This window comes from Sciurus vulgaris, assembly GCF_902686455.1.
Source record: "Sciurus vulgaris genome assembly, chromosome: 17".
Classification (NCBI taxonomy): Eukaryota; Metazoa; Chordata; class Mammalia; order Rodentia; family Sciuridae; genus Sciurus; species Sciurus vulgaris.
The window spans coordinates 26,955,420-26,974,425 of NC_136478.1; the positions used below are offsets into that span (position 1 = coordinate 26,955,420).

The window sequence follows — 19,006 nt, forward strand, 5'->3', positions numbered from 1 at the left end:
GAATGTAGCAGAGTGCTGGCCGAGCACCTGGGAGCCCCTGGGTTCCATCCCCAGGACCCCCAAACAAACACAAAACGCAACAAGGCTCTCCAGGTGCGAGACAGAGAGCCACAGGTGTCTCCTGAAGCCACTGAAGGCCTTCAAGGTCTGGACTCCCTCCCTTTGGTATGTAAATACCGGGGGAGAGAGCTCTGGAGTCTTGTGGCACCCTGGGGTGAAACTTCGATCTCTGCCCAGCCATTTGTTCCTCTCTGGGAGGGAAGAGGAGTTTGTTATCCTTTCAGATAAAAGCAATTAACCAGGCAAATGGCTGTCAAGGTATGTGAAGAGTCTCAGGAGGCCTCTGCCCTTCACATCTCCAGCTTTCTGAAACCAAGTGGTGTTTTGATTTTTATTTATTTATTTATTTATTTAGTCACAGGGATTGAACCCAGGGGCACTTAACCACTGAGCCACATCCCCAGCCCTTTTTTATTTTGAGACAGGATCTTGCTAAATTGCTTAGGGCCTCCCTAAATTGCTGAGACCGACTTTGAACCTGCAATCTTCCTGCCTCAGACTCCTGAGTCGCTGGGATTACAGGCATGTGCCATCAGGCACGGATGTGTTTTTATCTTTAAAGAAAGATTGAGATGGGTGGAAAAATAATTCAGATAAGGTTGGGAACGTCCATGTGTAAATCTAAAATGAATAATTAGTTTTAAAATCAAATTGATGGGATTGAGGGCATAACTCAGTGGTAGAGTGTTTGCCTAGCATATATGAGATCCATGGGTTTGATCCCCAACAGCACCCCCCACACTCTCATGTAAAATTAAATAAAATCAAGCCGATCATAGGCTGGGGAGGTAGCTCAGGGGTAGATAACATGCATGAGACCCTGAGTTCAGTCCCAGCACTGGGTGGCCGGTGGGAGACTTAAAAACAGTTTGACCTCAATTCAATAGAGGACAATATAGTGGATGATTTTTGGCAAATCAGTCATAAATGACACTCACCAGGAGAGAAAATTGCCAGGAAAAATACGGGCTGGAGAATGACAAGTAGCTGGACATCAGATCAAGAACAAGAACAAAATGTCATTTTTCTGCTTATACAGCAAAAGGAGGTAGCATCCCCTTCCTTCCTGAAAAGGTCTCTCAAGAAGCTTAATGGGTGGGACCCTAACTCTAGCCCTTTGGGGTGTGAATAGTCCCTCCTTGCAGGTGTAGAGAGTGCCCCAAAAGTTTGCACCGAAGAATAATACTTTGCATTCTCTGGTAATTGAAACTTACTTGAAAGGCCTGCATGGAGGATGTAGGTAGATTCTTAATTTATAATTAGGATGACTACAGAGAAGAAAATTTGAAGACTAGAAAAGGAAGTTAAAACTTTGTCTGATTCAGATTTGAAATAGCTATTGCAATCCAGAATCATTCTTCCAGGTGTGAGTAATGCCTCAGAAAACAACAAACAGAATAATGCTTGTTGAATCACTGAAGGAGACTTGCTTAGAAGGAAATCTTAGGACACCTGCCCAATTCTAAAGAGCAGGGCCCCAGAAATATCTGCATGAGATTGCTATGAAAAATAGCAACAGTTCTCTTGTTCATCTGTCAGCAGATCATGTGACGCTGTGTGGCACAACCAGCACTCAAGTCTCGACAAGCCTGAGGACTTGGAGTCCTCTACTTGGTGAGTTTCTTTATTTATTAATTAATTAATTTATTTTTATTTTTTAAGTATTTGGGGATTGGGGATATAGCTCAGTTGGTAGAGTGCTTGCCTCACATGTATAAGGCAAGGCCCTGGGTTCAATCCCCAGCACCACAAGAAAAAAAAAAAAAAAAAAAAAAAAGCCAAGGTTTTAGTATAGCCATAGAAATGAAAAGTTGTACCCATTTGTGTACAATGAATCAAAATGCAGTCTGTAAAAATGTAAACTAAAAAAATATATTTTAAAAATATTTTTATACCCAGCAGAACATTCCCTACAGCAGAAGCAATTAATTTTTAAGACATTGTAATAAAAAGAGGAAGCGGTCAGCTGCGGAGACTTTATAGCATCTCTTTAATGTTTTGTTTCATCATCGACCTTGGTTTCCGCCCAGTGCTCATTGCCTCTCTTTAGGCTGCATGTATTAGTAACGTTTAGATATTACTATGTTGTCATCAGTATTTTTGGGGGGGTGGAGGCAGTTCAATTGCTTTTTGTTTGTTGTTGTGGTGCTGGGATCAAAACCCAGGGCCTTGAGCATGCTCTGGCATCACATCCCCAGCCCTTGTACTGAATTTTGACATTTTGCTTGATGCTGCTCAACTTTGGTATGAATGTGCCATGGTTTGAAAGCACCTTCCAAAACTCATGTGGAAATTACTAAACTGTTCTAGTAGTGTTGAGAGGTAGGACCCTTCTGAGGTGATGAGGTCACCAGGGCTCTGACTTCATGATTGGAGCAGTTTAGGATCTTGAGACTGGATTTGTTGTCAAAGCAAGTTCAGCCCCCTCCTGATAGCTGTCTCCCGTGTGCTCCTGGCCTACAGTGCCTTCCGTCGTGCTATGATGCAGCAAGAAGGCCTTTGCCCGAGGTGACCCTTCAATCTTGGATTTCTTCCAGAACCATAAGATATAAATTTCCTCTCTTTGAAAACTAACCAGCCTGTGGTATTTTGTTATAGCAACACAAAACCAACAAAGATAGTATGTGACAAGATGTCTGTCTCCTCTCCACCTTCTGGTCCTTGTCCTTGCACTTGGCCTGGTTGATCCAGACTCTTTTCCCTTTCCATTGTGTCCCCTTTCTTATTACTTTATAGATTAACTTGATGATTATGGAAATTATGTACCCATGTACCTAAACTCTAGTTTTGCTTCTTTTGAGAACTATATTTTGAATACATCCCCCAAAGACTGAAAGAAGTGAGTTTTTCTTTCCTTTCCATGCTGGGGATCACACCCAGGGCTTTGCCTGTGCTGAGCGTGGGCTCTACCACTGAAATACCTCCAGCCCAAGAAGTCAGGTTTTGTTTGGGGGTTTTGTTTTCCTTCTTTCATTTGGGCCCCAGAATGACATTTAATGATTACATAAGTCCTCCATTCACATCATGGGATGCAGTTTTGGGGGGTCCCTCACTGTTTTACAACTTTGGGATCACCAGTCTTCACAATACCTTGAAATCTATTGATTCTCTCCACCAGTTAGGGAATGTCCCAAGACCCCTGTCTATCATCCAGCTTGGAGGAGCCCATCATTTGGCTCACTTACAGTATGAGATTTCTGATTCTTCTGCTGAAACAGAATTTTACCAATAACATAAAATGTGCTGGCCAAATAGACTATTAACACATCCAGATTCTGTGTCTTTGATTAAGTGAAGCAAAATATTTTCAGTGAAGGACTTTCTTTTTTTTTCTTCTCAACTCTATTATCACAAGGCTTTATCTCCAGGCAGAATCTAGAAAAAAATAATGTGTTTATGTTGATCTATACATTGATTTAAAGGGATCGGTAGCAGTTTAGCCAACAGGAGTGAAAAATGGGGAAAAAAACCAAAACCAAAACCAAAACAGAAAAACATGTCCATCACGTGAAACATGTCATTTAAACAAAAGGAAGTATTCCTACTGAGTTAAATAAATTCAATGATCTACTTCAATATGACTTTCCTTATTACTGACAAAACCCCAAATGAAATACTAGGTTCATCCAGGAGATGCACAAAGCTCATAAAACAGAAGTGCTTGGACAACCAGGATAAGAAGCGACATTTTTCAGGCTGAGCCTTTGTTGGGGAGATATCAGCGCGAGGAATTGGCAGGTCCATTAATCAAGGGATACTAACATCCAGGAGGCTGGAAAGACAGGCCTGCATTGCTGGGTGTTCATTACAGGAAAAATAACACTTACAAAACGCTCTATGCAAAGCGTACTTATCAACGAAGAAGAAGGTAATGGTCTTGACATCTGCAGAATTTCCAAACAGAATTTTAGGACCAATTGGGGGAGTTTGGAGAATAAAACCACATTTACATCTCAATGGGTGTGAACGCAGAGGGTCATTTTTCAATATGTTTTAAATCTCGAGTCATGAGATTAATTGCATGTCTTTTCCTGTCTGGGTTTTATTATGCAGCTGATGACTGTGTCCTGGGCTACAGGACCTTACGCCATGCTGCGGTTGCTTATCTAAGCATTGTTAAGATTTACAATTTTTATTCATTTAAAGTTTGCTTTTTAGATCTGCATGTTTGAGGCGTGTGTGGGGGACATGTAGCTCAGTGGTAGAGCATATGCGTAGCATGCTTGAGGCCCAGGCTTTGAACCCCAGGGTTGCAAAAAAAAAAAAAATAGAGGCACAGCTAGTGAGCTTGCAGGTTGAGACCTATGTTGAACAGCAGGTAAAATATAAAAGCCAGGCACAGGCCTGCCTCTGGATCCACCACACCTAACCAGCTGTGTTCCCTTATGTCGTTGGTGTCTGCCTCACCTGTGCCCAGCCAGCCATCCCCTCCCTTCGGGGGCCTCCCCAACCTCCCTCTTGGGTCCCAATGCCCGTCCTAAAATGCTGACTCTTTTTCCCTTCTGCAGTTTCTTCCTTTTCAAGCAGTTTTAGTTTATAGATTTGGCAGGAAGGGAGTCCGCTGGAAGTCTTGGCGATCCTCTTTTTTCTTTCATTTCTATGTGAACACTCTTATTAGTACAAGTGGTCTTCACTTTTTCATTTGGAAAATATGGCATGGCAGCGAAATGGTCTGGTTTCAACATTATGCTATGTGTTTCTGGGGCCATGCAATAATAATTACTGCTGGTGGAGGTATTGCTCAATAAATATTGAACTTCTATCAGATCCCAACAAGATGGGATATGTAAGAATGGATTTTATAAGGGGATGCACATACAGATATAGGTGATTATTTGTGAATGTAATCAAGGAATCTCACTTTAGAGATGGTTTAAGTGTAGGGCTGACTTGCCTGTCTCCACTTAAGGACCCTTATTTATCTGAGTATCTCTAAAAATACCTACCTTTTTAAATGTCTGCCCATAAAGGGTTTCAGGACATGGCCCTGGGGACAGATTATAGCAAAACCTCAGTGTAGTCCTCCGTCAGTAAATGATCAATTTTTAAAAATTGTTTATTTGTTCAATTGGTTGGTTGGGTCTCATTTTTGGCAACTAGAAAGTAACAAAGAAAACAAAGATTTCTTAGCTTTAAAAAATTTTTAGCTCAGTAAGCTTTAATGAAAATTTCACATGAACGTGTGCAGACACTAGTATTTTGTTATTATTTTTCTGATTCTTTCACAATTCTATAGTGTGAATTGACATATCTGTTGTTTTGTTTGTTTTGTTCTGTTTTTGTGATACTGGGGATGGAACCCAGGGACACTCTACCATTGAGCCACATCTCTAGCCCTTTTTATTTTTTATTTTGAGACAGGGTCTCACTAAGTTGCTGAGGTTGGCCTGAACTTGTGATCCTGCCTCAGCCTCCTGAGTCACTGGTATTACAGTGACACATCACCACATCCAACATATATGGGTTTTTAGTGTTTCTTATTACACTCTAATGTTGGTAAAGAAAGACTTTGAAAACTATCTTTGTACTCTTGATTAGAGACTTAATTTGTGGTTTTAGTGAGTCATTAGCATCCAATGCCTTAGATTCTTTGAAAGTACATTTCCTGGGCTGGGGGTGTAGCTCAGCGGTAGAATAGGTACTTAGCATGGGAGTGGCCGAGTTCAATCCTCGTAACCAAATAAATGAATGAATGAATAAATAAAATAAATAAATAACGGAGCTTTCCTCCCAAGGAAAATATTTAATTAATTAAAGCAACAGGTAATAAATGGATAAAAGAAGACCCTGATACACAGGGACTGTTTCTTGCCTTTTGCATGTTGGGGTTTTCCTGTTGTCTACTTCATACGTGTTCCGAGGCTAATTCATTTTCTCAGCAGCAGGATAAAGTGCTGCCTCTTGGATTAAGTAAATATTTGCAGTTTTGACTTAATTGCTGGCTGCCTCCGGCTGTAACTGAGCAGGGGCTTCCCTCCCTTGCCATCCCCACCATCCTCCTGCTCCTCCTCCTCCTCCTCCTCCTCCTCCTCCTCCTCGCTGTTTCTTGCCTGTTGGTCACTAGGTGGCGCTAAGACTCGGGTTTTCACTGCCGGTTGTCCCCAGACCCAAGAGAACTGGAAGACACGTGGATGCTCTTCCAGGCTCAACTTTTGTAACCAAAGAAGAAACAGTGAAAATAAGCCCATTGTTAGAGTCCTGTAGTCCCCTCCTGTGTGTGTGTGTGCGTGTGTGTGTGTGTGTGTGTGTGTGCGCGCGCGCGCGCGCGCCGGAGATTGAACCCAGGGCCTCCCACCGTGCATTCGCTCTACCACTGAGCTGCGTCCCCACCCCTTTTTAAATATTTTGAGCCAGGAACTTTGGATCTTCCTGCCTCAGCCTCCCAAGTTTCAGGCCTGTGCCCTGGACTATACTCTACCTCTTCCCCCCATCCACCTTATCTGTAAATAGCTTCCAATGTTACCTTATCACCAGGAAGGAGCCCAGGAAGAACAAAGCTCAGAGAGTGACGTGGTCTGATTGGCTTTGCGAAAAGCACTTTGGCACCTGCATGGCACCATGCACACCTTTGTTTGTTGGAGAAGCAGCTATTGAATACTCACTTTCTGCTTTGTGTAACGCTGGATCCTGAGAATAAAACAGGTGAGGAAATTGTCCCTTAGAAAACAAAGAAATGCAAAAAAACAAAAACAAACACACACACACACACACATCACAGATGCCATATTGGAGGCAATCATAACATACTCTGGTCACTTAGAGGAACTTGTCATCAGCTGTATCAGAATTTTTATTTCTGGACTAAGGATTGAACCCAGGACCTTACATTTGCTAGGCCAGAGCTCTACCACTGAGCCACACCCCCAGCCCTTGCAGTGGCAATTTAAAGGGAAGATTTCAGTGAGGTTTCTTTGAAGGATGAAGGCCACGTAGGCTCTTGCAGGCTGGGAAACAGGAGGCAGGTCATTCCAGGCATGCAGGCTCCCCAGAAGGCTGGCCAGGTGGTGAGGTGTGCTGGAGAATAGCTGGGGTGGCTGGCGACCAAAGGGCATGGGGCACAGGGGCAGGTGGCAATCCTGGAGAGGAGGGAACGGACTGTAAAGGCTTCCTTGGAGGTGTCCTGCTTAGGAATTTGCACTTTACCCTCAAGGCTGCGAGACAGCCCAGGAAGCAGGATAGCTCAGAGAATGGCCTGGACAGAGTTGCTTTTTGGAAGGAAAACCCCAGCAGCCTTATGGAGGCCCAGAGACGAGGACACATCCGGACTGGAGGCTCGGGTCACAGAGCAGAGCGAGGTGATGGCCTGACTGTGTGTGGTGGGGGAAGGGATTCTGGAGAGAGGTTTCAGGAGCAGGACTGACAGGCTTGGGCGAGAAACAGGGATTGAGCCTGTAGCTGAAATCCTTCGAGCATTGTCAGAACTCTAGTGCATGAATTACTTATAAGGCAGTGAAGAAATTAAATTTTAATTAAATGCACATCTTCCTAGGATTAAATGTTTGAAAGTATTTTTTAAATGCAGTTTAAAGGCATTCCACATGGAAGTGCATAAAATGTTCCTGCAGAGCCTCCCCCACCTTCCTAAAAGGGACCATCGACCAACTCCTTTCCCCAGCCCCACCCCACCCTGGGCTGACTGATTAGGGCTCAGAAGAAATAGACCTCCCCTTGTCCCTCTCATGGCCCTCCTCTTTGACTCTTGCCACTGACGGCTCCATTTTCATTATTCCAATCCCCCGCCCCCCCCCAGCCCTCTTCCTTGGGCTGTGAACATTGATGAGGACTGAGGATATTATTTCTCTCTGGGTCCAACAACATGAGGACCAGCCTGATGTGGCCATCTTGGTGGGCGGCTGTGGCTGCCTTTGTGGCTGGAGATGGGGGTTGCTCTAGGAGCTAAGGGCGGTTACCTTCCCTGGAGAGACCATGTCTTTGGGAGAATGTCACAGTGCAGACCTCCTTTGTGTTGCTGAAGCACTAATTCTACTTATTATTTCTGCAAATATCACTCGGGACCCCAAATTAAAAGTTCTGTGAACCAAATCATATTTCAAATATGTCCAGAAGGCTGTAATGAGTTTTGGGCCAAATGTTTGAAGCCCTCGATACATTTCTTTGTGTGGATTTCCAGGCCTGAAGTTTTCTGTAAGATGCAATGACAGTTCCCATTTCCTGAGGGCTTACGGTGTGCCGGGCATTTTATCTCTAATCCTCTAAGAGCCTCCCCTGCCGGGACAGCTCAGCCGGGCTCCCCCATTTGGCTCCACAGGGTGCCTCCAGAGCCTCACCATGACAGGCTCCCAGGACACGATGGGGCTCAGTGCAGGTCCTCCTGTCCTGCCCCTCATGCGAGGCTCTGTTGCTGTGTTCATGCAGGAATGAAATAAGCTCTTAAGTTAGATGGCCATAGCAAGGAAGGCCTCTCTGAGGAGGTGACTCCTAAGATGAGACCTAAAGGATGGGAAAGAGCCATCGAATAAGGGACAGCCCCAGAGCTCAGAGGCATAAGCAGCAGCCTGTCAACCCTCCCTGCCAGGATTTGCCTGGGGGAGCTCATCTTCATTCTCTGATAGTTTATCCAGACTACTGACCAATGTTTCCAATCCCTGAACTTGAAAACATTTTACCTATAGGAAAAAAGTTATTTTGATCACAAGATGCTCTCAGCCCTCCTGTGAGTGCCATTGTGTCCCGAGAATCCACTGGGAAAGCTCCAGCTTCTTGGTTCATAGTCCTTCCGGCCATCTGCCATGTTTCCTTGGGAACTTCCGGGCCGGCCATTGGTCCTGGTCAATTATATTTGATGGTTGAGATTTCCAAATGATCTCAGTTTGCACAGTGATAGGATTAGAGGGGAGGACACTGAGGCAGAAGAATGATAGAGGTGATGAGTGACATATGTCATTTCATTTCATTGAGATGCCCAGTTTCCTAAGCTTCTCTCTGTGCTTCACCATCTCCGTCTACCACGCTCGGTTTTATGTGGAGGGAGAAAGCATTTTCAAATGAAACCGACAGTTTGGTTTTTCATTACCTACACAGTTGCCCTCCCACCACGACTGTGGTATCGCTTGGGGGTGGGGAGGAGATTTGTCTGAGGGAGATTCCTAAGGCCAACGTAGACACCCTAATAGTGGGGTCTGCGGCAGCTCAGCGGGAGTGGGCCAGCCCTGATGGAGTTGCTGAGAGCTGAGTGGAAAGAGTTATAATTAGTATTTCCTTAAGTAAGGCTCTTTTTTGCTCTTCTTGCATTTTTGGGTGGGGTTGAACTCAGGGCCTGGCACATGCTAGGCAAGGTCTCTACCCCTGAGGTGCCCCCAGCCCTCCCTTTAGGTTCTGAGCTAAAGTCACTCATGTCATCTCATGGCTCCAACCAAATCCCTGCAGGAAGGAGGGAGAGCAACTCAGCCCTTTCTTAAATTTGGAAGCGGAAGCAGGAAAAAATATTCAAACAGACAACACACATTAGTCAAGTATCTATTTTTGGTGTGTGGAAAACAAGTGTTTTGGGGTAGACATTTCTGGAAAAGCTTTGTGTCTCCTTTTTGGAATCAGGTCAAATATTGTATCTTGACTGCCCTCCGGAGTGTGAAGCAGCGGGCAGTGGCAGCCTTAAGGAAATCTACCTCTGACCTCTCCAGAGAGAAACTGTCCCAGTATTCTAAGTCAGGAAGAATATAAAGGAAAAATGCAATTTTATTTACCTTCTTTTGCCATAAGGCTGAAGAATGTCATTGAATATTTTTCTGTGCATTTGTCTTGATACGCCGGGGAATCATATTCGTTATGAGAATTCAACTATGTATTTTCATTTAATTTGTTAAAGAACAAGAAGGTTTTAAAGTGTGTGGGGGGGCAGAGAGTACAGAGTGGTATACGCCTGTAATTCCAGGGACTCAGGAGGCTGAGGCAGGAGGATGGCAAGTAGGAGGCCAGCCCCAGCAACTTAGTGAGACCCTGTCTCAAAAATAAAAAGGTCACAGAGATAAAGCACTTGCCTAGCATGTGCAAGGCCCTGGGTTCAGTCTCCAGCACAGGGCGGGTGGGGGCACACTTGTGAATTAGTGAGCTAAACAAAGTAAATGACCCTTAATCACACACCTGGAGCAGAACACCAGCACAAGACATCACCGGCTGTCATACCGTGCACTTTGGTTTTCTAAGAAAAGTTCGCAAATCTTACATTAGACGGCTTGTAGCTATTCCTGAAGTGTGGCAGGAAGGAGAGAATAAAGGACAAAACAAAAAGCAGAAATTAAACAAAACTAAAATTGGCTTTGGCTGCTGTTGGATTCCAGGGAAGGGAAGGCTCCGCCTGGGGCATAGTCGCCTTGGCTTGGGCAAACTTGCTGAGGGCCTTTGGGTCCTGCCATGAGGCTCTGAGAATAAGAAGACAAATTTCTCTGCTCATTAAGTATCGGGAAGTTTAAAGAGAGGAAGGAAGTTTTAGGGGTTCCTGGGAGACTTGGGAGAATCAGAAATGGGAGAAGAGTCCAGAAAGGCCAGATGAGTCAAGGGACCTGACCAAAGGTCAGGACTGGGCTTTCCCGATGGGGAGCCTGCGTCTTAGGCATGGAGATTCCTGACCTGTAGGTTCACTCTTTCCTGGGGAGGCTGACGGAATGCAGGGCTGTGCTTCCTTTCTGGAGAATCCTTAGAAAGACAGCACACAAGCGGAGTGTTTGCAGGTGGGATTTTTGTTATGTCATCAGTTACTCTATCACTACTGATACAATCTGTCAGGTTCACTACTATCAGGGTAATGTTGGCCATAAAATGAGTTGGAAAGTGTTCCCTCATCTATTTTCTGCAAATGTGAAGAACTGGTCTTACATCTTTCAATGTTTGAGAGAATTCCCCAAAGTAACTGCCGGGGCCTGGAGTTTTTTGGGGAAGAATCATGACTCTGCATTTGATTTCTTATAGTACCTATACTATATACTACTACATAGCCTTTCTACTTCTTCTTGGGTGAGCTTTAGTAGTTTGTCGCTTTAAGGAATTGGTCCATTTCATCTAAACTGTCAAACTCATGTGCACAGAGTTGATTGTAATACTTCCTATTCTTTCATTGCCTGGGGTCTGATTATATCACTTTTACTTTTAATAGTTTTTCTGTCTTCACTCTTTTTCTCTGTCAATCTGGCTACAGGATTATCAGTTTCATTGGTCTTTTTAAAAAATCAACTTTTTTCCAGTAGCTTGGGAGGCCAAGGCAGGAGGATTACAAGTTCAAAGCCAGTTAAAGGAATTTAGTGGGGCCCTAGGCAACCTCATGAGACCCGGCCTCTAAATAAAATATTTAAAAAGGGCTGGGGGTGTGGTTCATCAGTTAAGCACCCCTGGGTTCAATCCCTGGTACAAATAAATAGATAAATAAATAAACTTTTGTTTTCATCGATGATTTGTCTTTGTTCTTTTTCCATTTTTCATTTTATCGATTTCTCTCCTAAATTCATCATCTCCTTTCCTTTGCTTGTTTTAGTTTGACTTTGCTTTCATCTTAGTTTGTGAAGGAATACGGCCAGCTTTTTGAATGAAGGCCTCTTGTCTTTTCTGCGGTAAGGGTTCAGTGCTGTAAAGTCTCCTTAACCACCGCTTACGGACATTCCACAGACTTTCTTATGTTGTATTTTCATTTTCATCCACTTCAAATATTTTCTCATTTCTACTGAGACTTGCACTTTGATTCATAGATTGTTTAGAAGTATTTTGTGTAATTGCCAAGTGCTAGGCTGGGGCTACAGCTCAGAGATAGAGCACTTGCCTCGCATGTGCAAGACCCTGGGTTCAATCCCCAGTACCACACACACACACAATTTTTTTTAATTAAAATTAAAATCTAAGTACCTAAGTATTTTGAGATTTTCCAGGTGTTTTCCTTTTTTTTTTTTTTTCCGGTATGGTACTTACTGATGATTAAAGCCAGGGGCACTTTGCCACTGAGCCACAGCCCTAGTCCCCCTCACCACCTTTTTTTTTCCTATCTTTTTTTTTTTAATTTTGAGACAGGGTCTCACTAAGCTGCCCAGGCTGACCTTGAACTTGTGATTCTCCTACCTCAGCCTCCCAAGCCACTAGGATCATAGGCCTGTGCCACTGCCCACCTTTCCTTTCCTTTTTAATTTTGTCCCTTTGTGGTCAGAGAACTTTATATGACTTCAATTTTGTTGTTGTTTTTGAGGTGCTGGGGATCAGGCTTTGCGCATGCAAAGCCAATGCTCTACCTCTGAGCCACACACTTAGCCCCTATGCGATTCAAATCCCCCAAACTCCTGGGTACTGAGGATTGACCCGATGGGTGCTTTACCGCTGAGCTACATTCCAACCCTTTTTATTTTTTATTTTGAGACAGAGTCTCACTAAGTTACCCAGGCTGGCCTCTAACTTGGCAATCCTCCTGCCTCAGCCTCCCCAGTGGCTGGGATTACAGGCATGCACCACCATGCCTGGAAGACTATTTGACTATTTTTAGGGCACTATCTTAACTTATCTGATTCAATTTCTCTGTATAAGTTTTCCATACCAGGATGACAGGAGGAAGAAGTTCTGATATTCTATTGCATTAGAGTGACCATAGATAACAATAACATACTGTACACTTCAAAGTTAGAAGAAAGGATTTTGAATGTTTCTGCCACAAAGAAATAAGAATCATTTGGAGAGATATGTATAACCTGATTTAAACATCATACAGTGTATATATGTATAGAAATATCACCATTAATATGTACAAATTTCATGTTTCAGTTAAAAATATATTTTTAAAAAGTACTAGAATAGCCAGGTGTTGGTGACACATGCCTGTGGCTCAGGAGGCTGAAGCAGGAGGTCACAAATTCAAAGCCAACCTCAGCATCTTAGTGATGCCTCAAGCAACTTAACAAGACCCTGTCTGAAAATAAAAAATAAAAAGGACTGGGGATGCTGCTCGGTGGTTAAGCACCTTTGGGTTCAATCCCTGGTACACTCCTCCAAAAAAAGAAACAAACAAACAAAAGTACTAGAATACACTAATTTTAGTTCTGCACAAAAAAATTTTCTAGCTGTTCTATGAAAAGAATATTCTAGAGGGCTGGGGATGCAGCTTAGTGGTAGAACACTTGCCTGGCATGCATGAGGCCCTGAGTTTGACCCCCATCACTACAAAAATAAATAAATAAAAATATAATAAAATAAAGACTTTTTACAAAGAAAAAAATTTTTAATTGCTGCAGGTATTACAATATACACATATGATTTGCCACGGTCTTCTTTCAACTGCTGCTCTACAGCTTCAGGTAGAGGGTAGAATCTTCACCACATGGCTTCCTACTCTCCCCTGTTGGGCTCATTAGAGTTAATGGAGCAATAATGACATCTAGGGTAAATGTGCTGTGAGGGCTGGGGTCTGGCTCAGTGGTAGAGCATTTGGCTGACAGGCAGGAGGCCCTGGGTTTGATCCCCAGGACTTAAAAAAAGAAGTACTTTGAACTAAGCCTGGATGTATCACGTCTCTATCCCTTCCTGAATCAAAACGAAAAGAGCGGAAAATTTACAGAGTAAAAACCCCTGAGGATAATACAAGGGGAAACAGCAGCTGATCTGAGGTGTCAAGGAGCCAGGCACACCTGTAATCCCAGCGGCTCAGGAGACTGAGGCAGAAGGATCGAGAGTTCAAAGCCAGCCTTGGCAACTTAGTAAGGCTGTAAGCAACCTAGTGAGACTCCCGTCTCTAAACAAAAAATAAAAAGGGCTGGGGATATGGCTCAGTGGTTAAGCGCCCCTGGGTTCAATCCCTGGTATTAAAAAAAAAAAAAAAACGGTGTCATGGAGTCAGGATTTGGGAACACCTGGAGCAGAGGTGGGGGCTGCTGAGGCATCACCCCCAAAATGGAGGGATTGAAGGCTACTTGCTATCCACAGTGAGGCCTGTGGCCTCCTTCCTCGCTTGGGTCCCAGAACACCAGCGGCCAGGGCTGCACCCAGGGCTGAGTAGGAGATCTCACATTCATTTCTGGACAAACACCAGCCCAAGAGGAAAAGCAGAGAAGGAGGGGGAGGGGGAGGGGAGGAGAGGAGCAGGGGGAGGAAGAGGGACAGAGGACAGAGTCATTGCAAAAACCGACCTGAAAGAATTTCAGAGAGAAGAAAGAAAACGGAAGGGAGGAAAATATCAAAGAAATAACATGGGAACATCTCCCAAGCGGAATCACTGGAGGGCCACACAAGGGTGGGAGACTTTATTTTGGGATTCAGCCGTCTCCGCATGCCCAGGTATTTTCAGTGTGTTTTATTCAGAGATTTTCACCATTAAGGAATAGCATCCACCAAGGAGAAAAAGTAGTTTCTCTCTCCCTTTAATGAAGTTTCCCCCTATCCAATATCCCCATTACACATAACAATAAACCCCGGAGTTCCTTTCAGTCTTACGATGCTGTGGAGAACTTTGAACTTGGGCCCCTTATTCTGGGTACCTCCGCTCGTACCTTCTATTCCAGGCAAATGCTCTGCCAGGAGCGGCACACCCAGCCCTGTACCTTCTATTCTAGGAGCAGTGAGACTGTGTTCTCCTTCCCTTCAAAAGACGAAGAGCACCAACTCTAGTCTAAAAGACAATACTGACTCAGATTCCTGAGACCTGCCACCAGGCACACACCACGCACTTAATAAGGACTTTGAGATAATTAAATCAGTAATGACAAAGTAAATGCTGTCCTTCCCCCACACACACCACCAGCAGTTTATCTCAATGGATCTGGTGTAAATTTGCATTTACATCTACAAGGTAATTTATCTCAATTAAACTGATCTGTAGGGAATAAATTAATGAGTGAAAGCTGGGTTTCATTGCTTTGCTTATTTTCAATGTACCCTTTCTAGAGGGATCACAATTAGCTAGAAACTCTTATGGTGGTTACCTTGAATTGGTTAATAGGGTTTGTATCTGGCAATGGGGCCCAAAGTGGGGATGGAGCTATAGACCTCTAGCACCTCCTGCTAATTCCCCTGCCGACCTCATACTGTCTAACCACTCAGCTGCTCCTCTTCTTTTGTGTTAAAAAGCACATCAAGCCAGAGGTGGTGGTGCTGCCTGTAGTCCCAGCGGTTTGGGAGGCTGAGGCAGGAGGATCATGAGTTCAAAGCCAGCCTCAGCAAAAAAAGTGAGGTGCTAAGCAATTCAGTGAGACCCTGTCTCTAATAAAATACAAAATAGGGCAGGGGTTGGGGCTCAGTGTTTGAGTGCCCCCAGTTCAATTCCCAGTATCTAAAAACAAGAAAAAAAGCACATCATCAAAAGTGTGATAGCATGACATCTAAGGGAAGAATATTCTTAGGATTTTAGGATTAAGGTAAAAAGGAGTGGGAAAAGAAAAGAAATCATTCAATCCCAGAAATTCCCTCACAAAGCTTAATTTTATATGAATATTTTTCATCTTGAAAACCAAACAAAACTTAAGGTCACATCCTGCAGGGTATCTAAATTCTTGAGACTTGGGGGTTTTTTTCTAACAGAATTTGGACACCCTTGAAGAAGTCAGTCTAAACGTCTGCAATTTTCCCCGGGGCTGCAGGGTCACACACACACATGCCTGGGATAGGCTGACTCGGTGGGCTAAAAACACTGTGTGGCAGGGTGGAGCGGCACATGCCTGTAATTCCAGCTACTCAGAGGCAGGAGGATCACCAAGTTCAAGGCCAGCCTGGCAACCTGGCAAGACCCTGTTTCAAAATCACAAAAACGGCTGGGGTGTAGCTCAGTGGTCGAGTGCTTGCCTGGCATGCGGGAGAGCCCGGGTTCCATCCCCAGCATTGCAAGAAAAGGAAGAAGCCAGGACACTGTGGAGGGCTAGGGCTGTAGCTCAGTGGTGCAGCACACATCTAGCCTGCTGCAGGGCTTGGTCCCCAGCATCAAATAAAGAAATATAAAAACCATGAGCAGTCACGGCTAGCTTTTTGTTTGGTGGGCATGATGCTTCAGTGGTCCACATATTGAACTGGAAATTTTCTTCCTTTTTATTTATTTATTTTGGATGCTGGGGTTGGAGCCAAAGTTCGAGCTAAGCACATGCTCTACCACCGGTCTGCTCCCTAAGCTCCCATAAGGTGCTGGATGCTGGTCCTGAACTTCAGCTCTCTGTGTGGTCCTTCTGCAATCAGTTAGGTCACTCCCCATTCCCTTCCAGCTTCACACTAAAGAAAACAATGACTAAATAGCAACAATGCCAGACACCTTGACTTCCCAAGGGCATCATAAAAGCAAATGAATTCTCATCTGGGCAAAATGAGCTTAGAGCTTTAATAGACTTCCCAACACGTATGGCAATTTCCAGGCATGAAACAGAAAATAATGGCTTACTAACAAAACTTGGGCTTGTGATTTTTTTTTTTTTTTTTTTTTTAGTTAACAGCAAAGATGTTCCACCGTAATTGCTTGGAGTATTTTTAAGTTGTTTTGCAAAAGGACTCTTCTGGCATCTAAACTTCATCTAAAAATATCTATTCTTGGGGCTGGGGATGTAGCTCAGTGAAAGAACACGTGCTTAGCCTGCTCGAGGCCCTAGGTTCACTCCCCAGCGCTCAGTAAATAAATAAAAACGCATACTCATGAACAATAAATCAAAGAGAAAGAGAAGCCTTGATCATCTCTTACACACCCACGTCGTGGGCACGTCCCTTTCAGGACTCTCACCTCCCCTGCTGATAACAGGAAACTCCGAGTCCTATGTATGTTGACACAGAGACTCAGCTTAGAATCTCTGATCTGTTTCTGCCCATAAACCCCTCCTGTTACCAAATGTATGCCAATGCGTGTGGGTATTTTCCCCACCAACCAATTCTCCACGACACCAGCTGGTGTCGCACAACTTAATTCAATCCCGACACTACCTAGAGTTAGCAGCAGTTCTCTGCTGCAGACTACACCCACACAGATGCCGGCAGAGCAGAGCCCACAGGAGTTCTGATGGACCAGATGTATGTTCAGGAGGCTCCCAGACCCCCTCTTCAGTTTCTCTAATTTGCTAGAATGACTTATAGAACCTGGGAAAGCACTTGATTTAAATTGATTTGCTTATCACAAAGAATAAGATGAAGAAGTAGGCAGGGCAAGGCCTGGGGCTAGGCAAGCTCAGGAAATGTTTACTAGTACGTTTCTCAAAACCCAACACCTCAGTGTCTGGGAAGAAAGTTGGATCCGTCACAATGAGACTAATGTGGACTGTGGACACATGGTGCAGCCTTGAACTAGCCACACCGGTGACATTTCTAATCTGCTTTTCTCCTTCATTAACGACCAGATGGAAAGAGAGAGAAAGGAGGGAGGGCTGACTGTGGAAGCCAGCTTCAAGAAAGGGCTTACTGAGAATTGGCACCTGTTGGGTAGAGTGGCTGCCCCCTGGGCCCAGGTGGCTGGGTTTGCAGCAGCACGTTGCTCCTTGCTGGGCTCTTGCAGCCCCCCTCTTAGCAAGCCCAGATGGCCTGTGTCTGCCTCTGAGGCAGGACCCCCTCCAGCTCTGTTTGCTTCTCCCAGTCGGGTTTTAGGTCTAGACTGTAGTGCATTTGGGGGAGAGGGGTCTTCCTGAGACCCCTGAGTGGTGGGGTCCTCCACCCCCCAGGGGATGGGTTGGAACTTCTCCTCCACCTTCCTTTGGGCTCCTCGGAGGGGGTGGAGTGGGCCTGGGCTTGTAGGCTCATGGCTCTGACTGGTGGGTGCCTATGTGGTCTCTAGCCCCTCACCCACTCCCTTCATTCCCATCTCATCTCCCCGAGGAGCAGGAAAGTCTAAAACATTTCCTCTGTCCGCCTTCTCATCTTTGTTTCGACCACAGTTCTGTGCTTTTCACTTCATAAATCTTTGCACAGCCTCGGCCACACGCCAGACTGCCTGGGAGCCACTGTAGACAAAAATCTGTGCCTTGCAGAGCATGCTGTCCCTCACAGAGGAGAACAGGTCGTAGACCAGAGGAGCAACACGTAACTTCAACACGCGTGTGATCGGAGGTGGGAAATACTATCTGAAAACCAAAACAGTCCAGCAGAGCCGGGGGAAGCACAGCCCGGGAAGCAGAGCTGAGTCTTGGAGGTGGAAGATGAGGCGGGAGCGGTGAGTTGTGATCTTGAAGGAGCTGGTCAGGGGGCATCCCAGGAAATGCAGAAGGAGGGAGCCAAGGGCATCTGGAGGAGTTCAGGAGCGGCACAGGGAGGACTTGGGGGCCCGGAGGGGACAGGGCTTGAGCTTTTCCTTGGAGTGATAATGGGGCCATCAGAAGGCTCTGAGCCGGAGAGTGACGTAATCTGGCATCAGTAACAGGGTCACGCTGGCTGCTGTGTTGAGAAGTGACAACGTTGGGTGGAGGGCTGGAGCCTGTGGCGGGAGTGCAGGCAGAGATGGTGGGAGCCGTGGAGGTGGCAGAAGTGGTCGATCCCGGGTGGTATTTGAAGGGAGAACCAACAGGGGTTGTGGCTGCTGATGCAGGTGTGAGGGAGGTCAGCGTCCAGGTTGCCCGCCAAGGTTCCCTGGAGTCACTAGAAGGTTGCATTGCCAATAGCCAGGTGAACAGGATTGTGGAGGATAAAATCCATGTTCCACCTTGCACACCTTGAGTCCCCACTTGGAAATCGGGGCCCTGACCTGCTTCTGCCTGCCTGCCGTAATAATTCTTATTCTTCTCAAGATGTTACGGTTGGACCACAGGGGAAGCAATGACTAGGAACCTCACAAGGGGCCACGTTTCAAGACCCTTGCTTGTGACCCAGATCGCTGCCTAGAAGCTGATGGAGATCCTGTCCTCAAAGCCTTTTAATTGCTGAACTGAGGACTGAATGCCTGCCTTGTTCAACACCAAAGCCACTGCTGGGTCCAGCTAGGAATTGGTGAACCAAGCAGAAAATTCCAGGGCACAGGCTGCCGTGGGCTGCAGCGTAGAGGACGGTGCTGTCACACACAGTCCGTCGGCCTGTGCCA

General features: G+C 45.2%; 1 long non-coding RNA gene across 1 annotated transcript; it reads left to right on the forward strand.

Moving 5' to 3' along the window:
• Positions 1-7,216: 7,216 nt before the first annotated feature.
• Positions 7,217-18,964, forward strand: LOC306648139. Its single transcript, XR_013760300.1, has 3 exons — positions 7,217-7,355; positions 17,905-18,145; positions 18,717-18,964. It is a non-coding gene; the product is annotated as an uncharacterized lncRNA (long non-coding RNA).
• Positions 18,965-19,006: the final 42 nt, after the last annotated feature.